The sequence below is a fragment of the Curcuma longa genome, chromosome 12 (assembly GCF_044706935.1).
Source record: "Curcuma longa cultivar G26 ecotype Majalengka, Jawa Barat chromosome 12, ITB_CL_G26_1.1, whole genome shotgun sequence".
Lineage (NCBI taxonomy): Eukaryota > Viridiplantae > Streptophyta > Magnoliopsida > Zingiberales > Zingiberaceae > Curcuma > Curcuma longa.
The window spans coordinates 1340005-1353612 of record NC_133872.1 but is presented as its reverse complement, the minus strand read 5'-3'; the positions used below and the strand labels follow the sequence as shown (position 1 = coordinate 1353612).

Genomic DNA, 13608 nt, shown 5'->3' with positions numbered 1-13608 from the left:
AAAGAGAAGCACGAGAGATTTTGTCGCGTGCGGCAGTCGACGTGGAGCCTGAGAATCTAGACTTTTTCGCACGAGCATTCTGCCGGTACACCTCCTTCACTGTCTGCCGGCTACATGTGATGGATGTTGCGTCGATGGAGTTATCTTCCGCCATTGTCCTCCACACAAATTCTTTGGCCATCGAGATTGTAGGGCTCTTGAATATCAGCAACGATGACGACGATGACAACGACTATGATGACGATGATGAGGACGACGACAATGAGGAGGAGGAGAACGACGACGAGGATGATGACTATGACGATGATGACTACCACGCCTACTCCGACGACAGAGTGCCCAGGCTAGCATCTGCGGCGGCAGTGGAGGGGCTAAAGATGGTCACCGCTAAAGAATCCAACGCATGTCCCATATGTCTGGAGGGTTTCGAGATGGCGGCTCTAGTGTCGGCCATGCCTTGCAATCACCTCTTCCACACATCTTGTTTGAAGAAGTGGTTGGAGCAAAGTTGTTCATGCCCTCTCTGCCGCTTCTCGCTTCCTGAAGAACAGTAGTAACTAGATAGCTTAACGATCCGCAATTCCTCATCGTTAATATCTCATTCATTCATTCATCCATTTGCTTTGTTACTCCTAGTTCTAGATGCTCTGTTTAATTAGTGTTCCATTTCCTCCATTGATAATTAAGCGCATATTGATATCAGGCATTGTGTGAATAGTTTTTACTTCATGATTAATAAATAAATTCTTTGTAAAATGTTTCTGTTGGATTTTGCTCGTTGGATCTGCTTACATAAATTTCCTATTGCTAGTTTCGTTGGTTTCTTTTTTTTCTTTTTGTATCTGCTTTATTTCAACTCGAGTAACAAAAATTAGATAGAATGCTTTGACAATTTTGCAATAATTGAATTCAGAATCCCTTCAGAAGAAGAAAGGGGGTGGTGCATGCACTTTGTGGACGATGAAATAATAGATTTAAGGTGGATGATCAGATATTTTAATTTACCAGTAATAGATCCGATCATTTCCTCTATTAAGAATTAATATTAATTGAATAATTTAAAATACTGGTGTCAAATGAGTCAATCGAGTCATAAATAAGTTTTTTAGTTATATAATTAATAATGTAGCTTCAAGTATTATATATAGAATTATACTTTTTAATTTTTTGAATATATATTACATAAATTTTAATTAAAAAAAAAAGTAGAATTTGCTACTCCAACGGTTCCATGACTATCTATGAAAAAATAAATTGAGAAGTTACAGTTGACCACGATGGAGGAGGGCATAACTGTTGTTCAACTATACCTCGAGGACATGTAATGCATAAACTTCAACAAAAAGTGGAATCCGCCATCCTACACAACCCTCTATGAGGAGGTAAATTGAGAAACTATAATTGCCCACTTAACAAATCTATCCTGCACTAACCAACTCAACTATACCCCGAGGGCATAAACATATATACATAATTTTGTCATATAAAATACACATAGTGTTTAATAACAAGGGCGGGTTCAATGAATGATTACAGGGTAGAGACACATTTATTTATTTATTTTTTATTTTGCTTATGTATTTGGCAATCGATTTCATGGTATCAGGTTGAGGTTGTTAATGTTTCATATTGCCTAGTGTTTTTAAACATGTTTTTTATTTAACTAGATTAATCTTAATTGAAATGGTTAAAATCAAAAATCGAAAATTGAAAATAAAAAAAGACGCTTTTTGATTTTTGCCCTTTGTTTTTTTTTAATTTTGTTTATGTATTTATAACCAACATGACAATTGATTACATCACATCATATTGTTGATGTTTGACATTGTTTAGTGTTTTAAAACATATTTTTGTTAATTATTTAACTAGCTTCTTAATTCGAAATGGTTACAATTGAAAATGGAGCTAGGTATCAACTCATTTTAATTTTTGACGGATCTATATATCTCACTTAGCTTAATGATTACTAATATCATTTAGCATTGAGTTTTGATTATATTATTTTTATATTTTAATTTATTGACGAACGAATGACGAGTACTCTAATATCTGAATTAATTAATTTCCACAATAGATCATATATATTTATGTTGCGTTAATTTAGTTCATGATTTTAGTTTCAGTTTCAATCAAAGAACCAATTCAAACTTGATCTGATTTAATTAGGTTGAATGACTTAATCACGCATGCAGTCTGATTGAAGAATAAAAAATAAAAACTATTATGAAATGTCAATAATCAAACCTAGCTCTCTGTTACCGCCTTGTTTTTTTTTATTGTTTTTTGTTTTTAAAAATTGTTATTATATAGCCGTATTAATTTTGTTTTTTGTTTTAAAAAATTGTTATTATATAGCTAGCCGTATTAATATTAGTTCCAGATTTATTTATTTATATTTGTTGAAACCATTAAAAAGAAGAGAAAATTATCATGAAATGCTAGCATGAAAGACATAAGCATGGAAGTGGGATCCATCTGCATGCAAGTGGGACCCAGCCCCTTGTTTCTTTCATGCTAGCATTTCATGCTAGTTTTTCATGCAACAAATCATTTCTCTAAAAAGAACGAAACCGATCGGATCTTTTCAAGGTAATTATTAAACATGTACGAAAAATTCGAAATGTTGATTAGCTGAATGCAATGGATTTTCTTAGTTCGAATTAATATTTTCCATCAAATGTTGATTAGCAGCTAGATATCTAATCCTAATTATACGGAAGGGATCTAACAGATTAAACTGATTTGCTTTGTGAGAGTAGTTCTCTATAAGTAAACAAGACCGCTGATAATTGTATCCTCGCCATGACTTGTTTTAGAGCTTAATTCCCACCATCTTCTCTTCCTTTCGCTTCTCTTCTCTTTTCTTTCTTTTTTTCTTTTTTTTTTTGGGTCTTCTTTTGAGAGCTTAATTCCTACCAACTTTTTTCACGTTGCATTGCACCATCATCAATATTCTTCTTCTCAATCAGTCCCTCCTCGATGGATCCTTCACCTCCGATGGTCGTCGCCCCCTAGAGGATGTTGTTCTGGTGGAACTTAATTCCGTTGCATTCAATTGACTCACGTGGATATCATATGACAATAGGGGCACAGATCCAGCAAAGTCGCATGTTCATCTACTTCTCTCTAGCTTCGAACGATTCCTTAATTTTCGGATACCACCGGACAGGCAAGCCAACTTCACCTTTTACAAATCATTCAAGCTCCTCATACAGAAGCAGGCATGGGAAAGGGAAGCACGGTAGATTTTATCGGACGTGGTGACCGATTACGTAGAGATTGACAACCTAGACTTTTTTGCAGTATGAGCATTCTGTTGCTACAAATAATGATGAATAATGTTGTTTTGATGGAGTTATTATTAGAACAAAAGAGGGATATGAAAATAAATTTTATTGATTCTATTGCATCCCTAAACGATGCAATATGTAGATGTTTTACATGGGCTTGATCAATTGACAAATTCAGAATTAACTTGTAGAATAGATAAAGTCTAAACATAATATTTAAATTAATTAGCTTCTATTAGTTATCTTTCGTCATTATCATCCACACAAATTCTTCTGCCATCAGTGGCCTTTGAATATCGGTGGCGGCGGCGGCGTGTTCGCAGGAACGTCGTAGCCTTTGATCTTGGCCTCCCTGTTCGATTGTCGTGCGATCATCGGGCCAGTGGGGTGCAGCCTCAGAGTCTGCTTGACAATGGCCTGCAGGTAAGGGAGATTGGCCAAGTCGGACTCCGCCACCAACCTTTTCTTGCCGACCACCGTTTCGATCTCGTCTCGTCACTCGTGCCTTGCGCAGGATGTTCGGGTGGTTGATGAGCTCAGCCAGCTCCCACTCCATCGTGATGGCCGAGGTGTCGGTGCCGGCGACGAAGATATCCAACGCGAAGGCTTTGATGTTTTCTCTACTCAGTCTCACTTCTCAGCACTGGCATCCTCTGAAATATCAATCAATATATCCAGCAAATCCTTGATTCCGCCTCCTTGTTTTCTCCTTGACGCCTCCTTCTCCTTCAAGATCCTCTCCATCATGCTATCGAACCTCCGGTGGACGTCCTCCATCCTCTTATCTAAGCCCTGCAAGTCCCAATTCTTGCAGATTCCAATATAATCTGCCAAATTGAACTTGCCGGTCAGCTCAGCCACCTCCGCCACTAGCTTCCTGACCTCCTCCGACTCTCCTTCCGACCCAGAGCACCGACGGCTCATCGTCATCCGGGAGATCACGTTGTTGGAGAGCCTTACCAGCTCGCCGCCCATGTCGACGGTGGACGTTCTTCCTTCCTTGGACTTGTCGTTCAAGGTTCGAACGAAAGCGACCACCTCTTCTCGTCGGATGGGGAGGAGCAGGTCAAGCGTCCGACCTCCGAGGAGCTCCGACGCGCAGAGCTTTTTCATGAACTTCCAGTAGGGTCCGTAGGGCGCGAAGGAGAAATCTGAGGAGCCGTAGGTGAGGTAGCTCACGGCTTTGGACATGAGCCGGTTGGAGAAGGCCAACTCTTGCGTCCTCATTTTATAAATTTAGATCGACTGTTAGGTGATTATTTCAACTTCATTTTATATGTTTCGGTGACTGATATCAATTTTATATTGTCATTATGCTTCAGCATTTTAATCCGTAAAGGCTTACAAAACAGTGAGTTCTTGCTAACAAAATTTAGTTTCTCAACTTACCACAGAAATACAGTGCCAATGAAGATCATCAGCACGAGGAAAGAATTTCTGCTTTTTCTTCTTTGTGCTTGATGCAGTCAAAGGAGGATGACAGGGAGTCAAAGGAGGATGACATGGCCTCCCCTCCTAACCCCACCGGGTCAAAATCCCTTCCCCTAGCAAACTCGTCCTCTCGGCAAAATGACCTTTCGTCTCGGCGGACTCGTCCTCTCGGTGAAATGACTTCTCGTCTCGGCGGACCCGTCCTCTCGGCAAAATGACCTCTCGTCTCGGCGGACTCGTCCCACGACGGAGTACCCCCTCATCACGGCGAGCACAACCCCGCACTGCGAACTCCCCGTGGCTGTTTCTCGCTGAGCTCCGTCACGTCCTTTTCAATCCCCCAATTAATCCCAGCCATTCCGCTCTTGTCAGGCTCAACTGCGGCATTAATTGCAACTTCCTGACGCTAGTCATAAATGCCGCAGGCTAAGAAAGAACAAGTTAGCCGTCTACCCAGGCCCAAGTGCTTTTGGTAATGATCCTTGCTACTCCATCGCATTAAAGGCGCATCCAATTGTTATACATGGCGTCTCTATCTAACCTCGTTGCTCGCATGCATTACCATACGAAAAGATATGAAGAATCGGACTTGAGCTTCCCCTACGCACGCCCCTACACAAGTAGCTCCACAGTAGGTGGGGTAGAAGGAAGGTTCCCCGGATAATCGTATGGCAGCCTGAAAGGCGCGACAGCTGACTCTACATACAACCCTTCGAGGTTGGTTATAAAAGGGGTAACTCATAGCCATGCAAAAGGGCGGTAAGAACATTCTCTCAATACTCCTCTTGCTCTTGCACCTCTCTTTTCTTCTCTCTTCTCCACCGGAACCCTAACTTGAGTGTCGGAGTGGCTTACCGGGATCACCCCGGTGCCATTCTAACCTCTCTTGCGACAAGTGTTGCAGGAACCTCTTGGCGAAGGCTACCCGAAGTGTCGCGACTTCCCCGGTGACCCAGGGATTGCCAGCATCAGATAGTTTGTTGACTGGTGGCTTGACCATCCGCGGTATTTAGCCGGAACAGTACTCTTCTGGAGGAGGATTTAGTGACCCAGGAAGAAAGGGCTCCCCCGAAGAGTCGTTGGCCATTGCCTATACGAAGGACGACGAGAAACAAATTATGAACAGGGCGAGGCATCCAACCCTGTTCTTAAAATTAGATTTGAAAGAAGATATTTTTCTGACTTAGGCATTGGTTATTAGTCTATTGATTATTTTTTATTTAAAGAATGAAATTAGTAAAATACATTAGATGCAGAGTTGTCCCAATTTGCAATTTAATAATCGACACAAAATAATATTCAAACTAATTTATTAATTTTGCATATTCAAAAAATTATTTGATTTGATAAAATTTGGCAATAATATAAGACAAAGTTTGATAAAATATCTACCTTTGGTACAGTCGCTAACAATTCAAGGTCTCGCGCCAGGGGGTCGTGGTTCAAATGTCTCTGCCCAACGCGGAATACAGCCGTCAAGTCTCGAATGTCTCTGTGAGCAATTTTCTTTTTTGTTTTTATTAGGGGTGTAATCGAACATAATCAAGTCGAACAGTAAAAGACTCGAGTTCGATTCGTTTTTTCTAAACTCGAGTTTAGTTCGTAATAAAATTAAATAGTTTGTAGACTCGAGTTCGATTCGTTTTTTCTAAACTCGAGTTTAGTTCGTAATAAAATTAAATAGTTCGTGAGCGATTCGAGCTCGGTTTTTCGTTTTAAAAATGGTTCGTTTTAAATATATATTTATAATTAATGTAATATATATATATATATATATATATATATATATATATATATATATATATATATATATATATATTCACAAGCCTTTTAACGAATACGTTCGTGAGCCTTTAAACGAACATATTCGTAAGCTCACGAATCAAATACTATTAAGCTTGAGCTCGACTCGATAATATTTTCGAACTTGAAATCAGACTCGAGCTCGGCTCATTAACTTAATCGAACGAACTCAAATAATTTTTTTTAAATCGAGGCTCAAATAGCTCGCGAGCAATTTGGCTCATTTACACCTCTAATTTTTATTATAATCATCAACCAAATGCAATTAATTATATATATATATATATATATATATATATACAGATATGATATACTGCGCAACTGTTTTGCGCGAGCCGTCCGCGACATCTGACGTGGCGAGAAGTTTCACTGTGCATCGTCCACGCATTGTCCACGGTGGCCGGCGAAACGAAGGAAACCCTACAAAATCCCGCCTCTCCCAAATCGCGCGGCCAAACCTCAAAATCGCCACGCTTCCCTCTCCCTCGTCTGCTCTCCACGGCGATTCTGAGATCCCAAAATCGGCCTCCTACGCTCGAAAGCCTTCCCGATTCTGCTCCGCTTCCTTTGTGTCCTGCGGAGTTTATCATTTATAATAGAATAAGAATCGACAAATTAAGGGGTCATAATTAATGGTCTTCAACATTCAATTTACGGCCATAATTTTTAACATTTTAAATATATTTCTATTCAATTTTTTAAGGAAACATTCAAATTGAATATTAAATTATTTTTATTTCATTTGTCTTAGATTTGTTATAATCATTATTATTAATTAGATGTTACCAACTTAGTAACTCTTTCCTTTTCAATATCTCTCAAAAACCCTAGTCGTCAATGATCTCATAATTTTTTCCTCTCTCATCAATGCTACAGCTCTTTTCCTTCCTCATAAGTGATTCTGCACTTACCGCACTTTTCTCCTTCCTCGTCAATAATACTCTCAGAGGGCGTCCTTCTTCTTCTCGTTGGTAATTTTTCTTCCTCGTTCTTTCTTCTTTTTCACGGTAAGAACATGAATTACGATTTTTTTTATCATACAACACAAAGAATGCTAGTCTTTTTAAATATCAAATTAGTTTTTTTTTTTCTTTTTTCAAGTTTCCTGAAGTCTTTAATCGCACTATTTGGCTTTGATTGTGTTATTTGTTTAATGCTCTTTTATAATTTTTCAATATTACCCGAGCAGGGTTAAGATTGTAAATTATGTACCTATATCATGATCAATCTTATCCATCTCGTTTAGTCTTATAACAAATATAGGCTTTCCATGTGTCTTAATGTGCTAGTTTATGCCGACCATGGATATATAACTTTTTCATATACATTGACAATTCTTTAGCTGATTAATTAATACTTATTTCTACACTTTTGTTATAAATGATCTACATGTGAAAGAGAGCATTCATAATTCTTTCATATGGTGTGTTTTATAAGGATTTCAGATATTTGATATTGTATGTTTGTAATAATTTCTTAGTGTAGCAATTTTAAGTTATTTTATTTTAATAAATCCAATCTAATTGGCTATTTATATGTTAACTTAGCTAGTTTGATGCACATTTAAGTTCTGATAATAAAAGCCCATAGTTCATCTCTACTAGTCATAATATCTATAAGGCTGAGGAAAATTTTTTTATTTTAAAAAAAAAATTATTAAAGACCTTTTTTTTTATCTAGGGCGTCAAAGAGCTTTGAGACGGCCCTGACACCACCATCAATATTTCTACTTCTTAATCAGTCCTTGATGAATTCTTCACCTTCAATGGCCACTGCCCCCATAGAGGACGACGTTATAGATCTTCCGTTGCATTCAATCATCTCAGGTGGACATCGTATGACGATAGTGGCACAGATCCAACAAAGTCGCATGATAGCCCCACCCCAATTGTTCATTTACTTCTCTCTACGAACGATTCCTCCTCGAATGCCCTCGATCGAGCAAGTCAACTCCACCTTTTATGCAACATTCAACCTCCTCATGCAGAAGCAGGCATGGGAAAGGGAAGCACGAGAGATTTTGTCGCAAGCGGCAGTCGATTACGTGGAGCCTGAGAATCTAGACTTTTTCGCACGAGCATTCTTCCGGTACACCTCCTTCACTGTCTGTTGGCTACATGTGATGGATGTTGCATCGATGGAGTTATCTTCCGCCATTGTCATCCACACAAATTCTTTTGCCATCAAGATTATTAGCCTCTTGAATATCAGCAACGATGACGATGACGATGACTATGATGACGATGATGAGGACGACGGCAATGAGGAGGAGGAGGAGGACGACGACGAGGATGATGAATATGACGATGATGACTATGATGATGACTACGACGCCTACTCCGACAGAGTGCCCAGGCCAGCATCTGCGGCGGCAGTGGAGGGGCTAAAGATGGTCACCGCTAAAGAATCCAACTCTTGTTCCATATGTCTGGAGGGTTTCGGGATAGCGGCTCTAGTGCCGGCCATGCCTTGCAATCACCTCTTCCACACATCTTGTTTGAAGAAGTGGTTGGAGCAAAGTTGTTCATGCCCTCTCTGTCGCTTCTTGCTTCCTGAAGAACAGTAGTAACTAGATAGCTCAGCGATCTGCAATTCCTCATCGTTAATATTGTTGGGTTGCAAAGGTGCAAACATAGTCCCACATCTAAAAACACATGGAAAAGATCATGGGTTTAAAAGGATGGAAGATATCTCCATTGGCATGAGGCCTTTTGGGGAGAGCCTAAGAACAAAATCATGAGGGCTTAGGCCCAAAGTGGACAATATCATGCCATTGTGGAGATATAAACATCCTTTTGGACCCAACAATTGGTATCAGAGCGAGGCCGCTCTTCACCGGACTTACCGCCGGATGAGCCATGATCTGGATCTAACCATGTGGGTTGAACCTTAAAACAAAGGAAGTGGGTGATCCCGTGTTTGAATCAAGAGGACCAGACACCGGGCAGGAAGTCCTAGTAGGTCGGGTAGACCGAGGGGCAGGAAGTCCTGGTTGCGGCTGGGCAGGAAGTCCTAGTAGGTCGAGTGGACCGAGGGGCAGGAAGTCCTGGTTGCGACTGGGCAAGAAGTCCTAGTAGGTCAGGGTGGACCGAGGGGCAGGAAGTCCTGGTTGCGGCTGGGCAGGAAGTCCTGGTGGGTCGAGGATTCAGACATCAAACAGAGGCTTTCCGTTTGAGGGAGGCCTGTGGTCCTTTGTTTGAGGGGGGGATTGTTGGGTTGCAAAGGTGCAAACATAGTCCCACATCTAAAAACACATGGAAAAGATCATGGGTTTAAAAGGATGGAAGATATCTCCATTGGCATGAGGCCTTTTGGGGAGAGCCTAAGAACAAAATCATGAGGGCTTAGGCCCAAAGTGGACAATATCATGCCATTGTGGAGATATAAACATCCTTTTGGACCCAACAAATATCTCATTCATTCATCCATTTGCTTTGTTACTCCCAATGGCTAGCCAGGATCTGTAACTGTTCTACACTAAATTATATATAAAAAAATATTACATACATGTATAAAAGAATTTTTTTTCATCAAATCATGTAAGTAGAGTTTTTATTAAATTTGGATTGTATTAATTTTAATTGTTAAGTTGGATTGGACTGTTATACTGGGCTAGATTGATTCCATATATTTAGACTCTAATTATTAGATATATTAATTGTTGATTACATTGACTCTTTGTGGAGTTACACTGGGCTGGAGCCCAATAAAGCCCAGCCTTGTCTACGCCACTGGTTACTCCTAGTTGTAGATGCTTTGTTTAATTTGGGTTCCATTTCCTCCCTTGATAATTAAGCGCATATGGATATCAGGCATTGTGTGAATAGTTTTTACTTCATGATTAATAAATAAATTCTTTGTAAAATGTTTCTGTTGGATTTTACTCGTTGGATCTGCTTACATAAATTTCCTATTTCTAGTTTCGTTGGTTTCTTTTTTTCTTTTTGTATCTGCTTTATTTCAACTCGAGTAACAAAAATTAGATAGAATGCTTTGACAATTTTGCAATAATTGAATTCAGAATCCCTTCAGAAGAAAGGGCCGGGGGTGGTGCATGCACTTTGTGGACGATGAAATAATAGATTTAAGGTGGATGATCAGATATTTTAATTTACCAGTAATAGATCCGATCATTTCCTCTATTAAGAATTAATATTAATTGAATAATTTAAAATACTGGTGTCAAATGAGTCAATCGAGTCATAAATAAGTTTTATAGTTATACAATTAATAATGTAGCTTCAAGTATTATATACAGAATTATACTATTTAATATTTTGAATATGTATTACATAAATTTCACTAAAAAAAAAGCCAATGGTTCCATGACCATCTATAAAAAAATAAATTGAAAAGTTACAATTGATCACGATGGAAGAGGACATAACTGCAGTTGAACTATACCTCGGGGACATGTAATACATAAACTTTAACAAAAAGTGAAATTCGCCATTCTACACAATTGACTGCAGAATTTTAATTCGTAAAGGCTTACAAAGACCATCTTATATGTTTCGGTGACTGCAGCATTTTAATCCATAAAGGCTTACAAAGATCATCAGCACGAGAAAAACCGAGGCACTGCAGAATTTATACTTCACTTTGTTTGTTTCGATCATGTCTGCTTGCCCATCCTTCTTGCGGATATGCAAGCTAAGGCCTTGTATAGCAGAACTTCTTGCTTCTCGGAAGGCAAAGGGCAGCTGCACCAAGGTAGACGACCGAGAACATAGCAACTGTCGTAAAGCTCGGACGAAGATAGCTCGATATTAACTTTGAACCAGGAAATCTGTCATGATCTTCATCGACAGGTATCAACGAGTGGTCTATCAATGGGGCACTTGAACTAGGAAAGAATTTCTGCCTTTTCTTCTTTGTGCTCTTCCGGAGGAGGATTTAGTGACCCAGGAAGGAAGGGCTCCCCGGAGAGTCGTTGGCCATTGCCTATACGAAGGACGACGAGAAACAAATTATGAACAGGGCGAGGCATCCAACTCTGTTCTTAAAATTAGATTTGAAAGAAGATATTTTTCTGACTTAGGCATTGGTTATTAGTCTAATGATTATTTTTTATTTAAAGAATGAAATTAGTAAAATACATTAGATGCAGATTTGTCCCAATTTGCAATTTAATAATCGACACAAAATAATATTCAAACTAATTTATTAATTTTGCATATTCAAAAAATTATTTGATTTGATAAAATTTGGCAACAATATAAGACAAAGTTTGATAAAATATCTACCTTTGGCGCAGTCGCTAAGAATTCAAGGCCTCGCGCCAAGGGATCGCAGTTCGAATGTCTCTGCCCAACACGAACATCAATTGCGATTGCGGTGAAGAGGAATACAGCCGTCTGATCTCGAATGTCTCTGTGAGGAGCAATTCCCTTTTTTATTTTTATTACGGGTGTCAAACCGAACAGTAAAAGACTCGAGTTTGATTCGTTTTTTCTAAGCTCCAGTCGGTTCGTAATAAAATTAAATAGTTCATGAGCGGTTCGAGCTCGATTCAAAAATGGTTCATTTTAAAGTTAAACGAATTTAGTTCGAACTTGATTAAAAAATAACTCGTTTAAAAGTTAAACGAATTTAGTTCGAATTTGACTCGTTAATATATAATATTTATAATTAATATAATATATATATATATATATATATATATATATTCACAAATCTTTTAACGAACACGTTTGTGAGCCTTTAAACGACGAACATATTTGCAAGCTCATGAACCAAATACTATTAAACTTGAGCTCGGCTCGATAATATTTTCGAACTTAAAATCAGACTCGAGCTCGGCTCATGTACACCTCTAGTTTTTATTATAATCATCGACCAAATGCAATTAATTATACATATATTTTTTGTTTTACGCTCACGAATAAAAAGTTATAAACGTGTATAATAATCTTATTTTATAATTAATTTATTTATTTAAAATTGGAATGCAAAAAATTATCTCCATGTGACATTAATAATCTGATCAATTACCATTTTTTATCATATATAATTATCAACGATTTTTAGGAACAGTTATATGTGTTAGTCACTAGACCAAGCAAAATAGTTGATTTTCTTAGTTGTTTCTCTTTTGCTTCATGGCATGACATCAGTGATATGTATCTTGATCTAGTTCCGAGCACATTCTGACCAGTTATATGGAACACCTGAACATCATAAGCTTGTGAGGCATAGAATTGTTGATCAGGTTGATTCTTCTTCACTCTGTAATCTGCTTTGAATATGGGTTTGGTATGTTCTAATTGGCATGTATTTTTCTTCAGCTCAGGTCTCACCCTGAGTTTTACAAGGAATATGTCCCAATGGCATACAGTGACTACCTTAAAAAGATTTCCAAGTATACTGTCGTTCTTATAGATTTTAGGCCTTATATTTTGGGTATTCTTCTAAAATATTTTTCTTCTTTGTTTTTTTCCCTTTAATTTTACTGATTCAGGAGCGGCGAGTGGGGCGATCACGTGACATTACAGGCTGCAACAGATAAGGTGCTCTGATTTATTGAAATATCAATTAAATACTAAACAGTTGTTCTGTTGACACAGTTTTGGGGGAAACTGTTACCATACTTTTTCCAACTTTCCTATATCTACGTAGATTCTGAAATAAATTTCAATAGACTCATCTTTTAATTTTGTTGATACGGAATGGTGCTGCTCTTCTGGTGGATCATGATATTGATTGTGGGCTATTGTGTGCGTGCTTATTGGTCCCAATTGAGAACTGCCCTTAAACTTGGGCTGCATTGGACAACTGGTTAAGGTTTATCACCATGTCAGATAGTAAGTTGTCGCAAATGGTATCTGAGCATTGGCACAAGTATTGTATGTCGATTACTGTGTTAGAATCTTAGATCAAAGCAAGTATCTGAGCATTCACACAAACACACGCATGTCTTGATTGCTGTTTAATAATCTTAGATCAAAGCATGTATCTGAGCATTCACACAAGTACAAGCATGCCTTGATTGCTGGGTTAGAACCTTAGATCAAAGCACAAGCCTCAATTTTACAAATAGCACTCATTTTTGATCCACTGTCTTCACTAACATAAAAGAGGTTTT

At 38.4% G+C, this 13608-nt stretch overlaps 1 pseudogene; it reads right to left on the bottom strand.

Moving 5' to 3' along the window:
• Window positions 1-1441: 1441 nt before the first annotated feature.
• On the bottom strand, window positions 1442-4517 carry LOC141843401 (cytochrome P450 93A3-like; annotated as a pseudogene).
• Between the last annotated feature and the right edge of the window lie 9091 nt (window positions 4518-13608).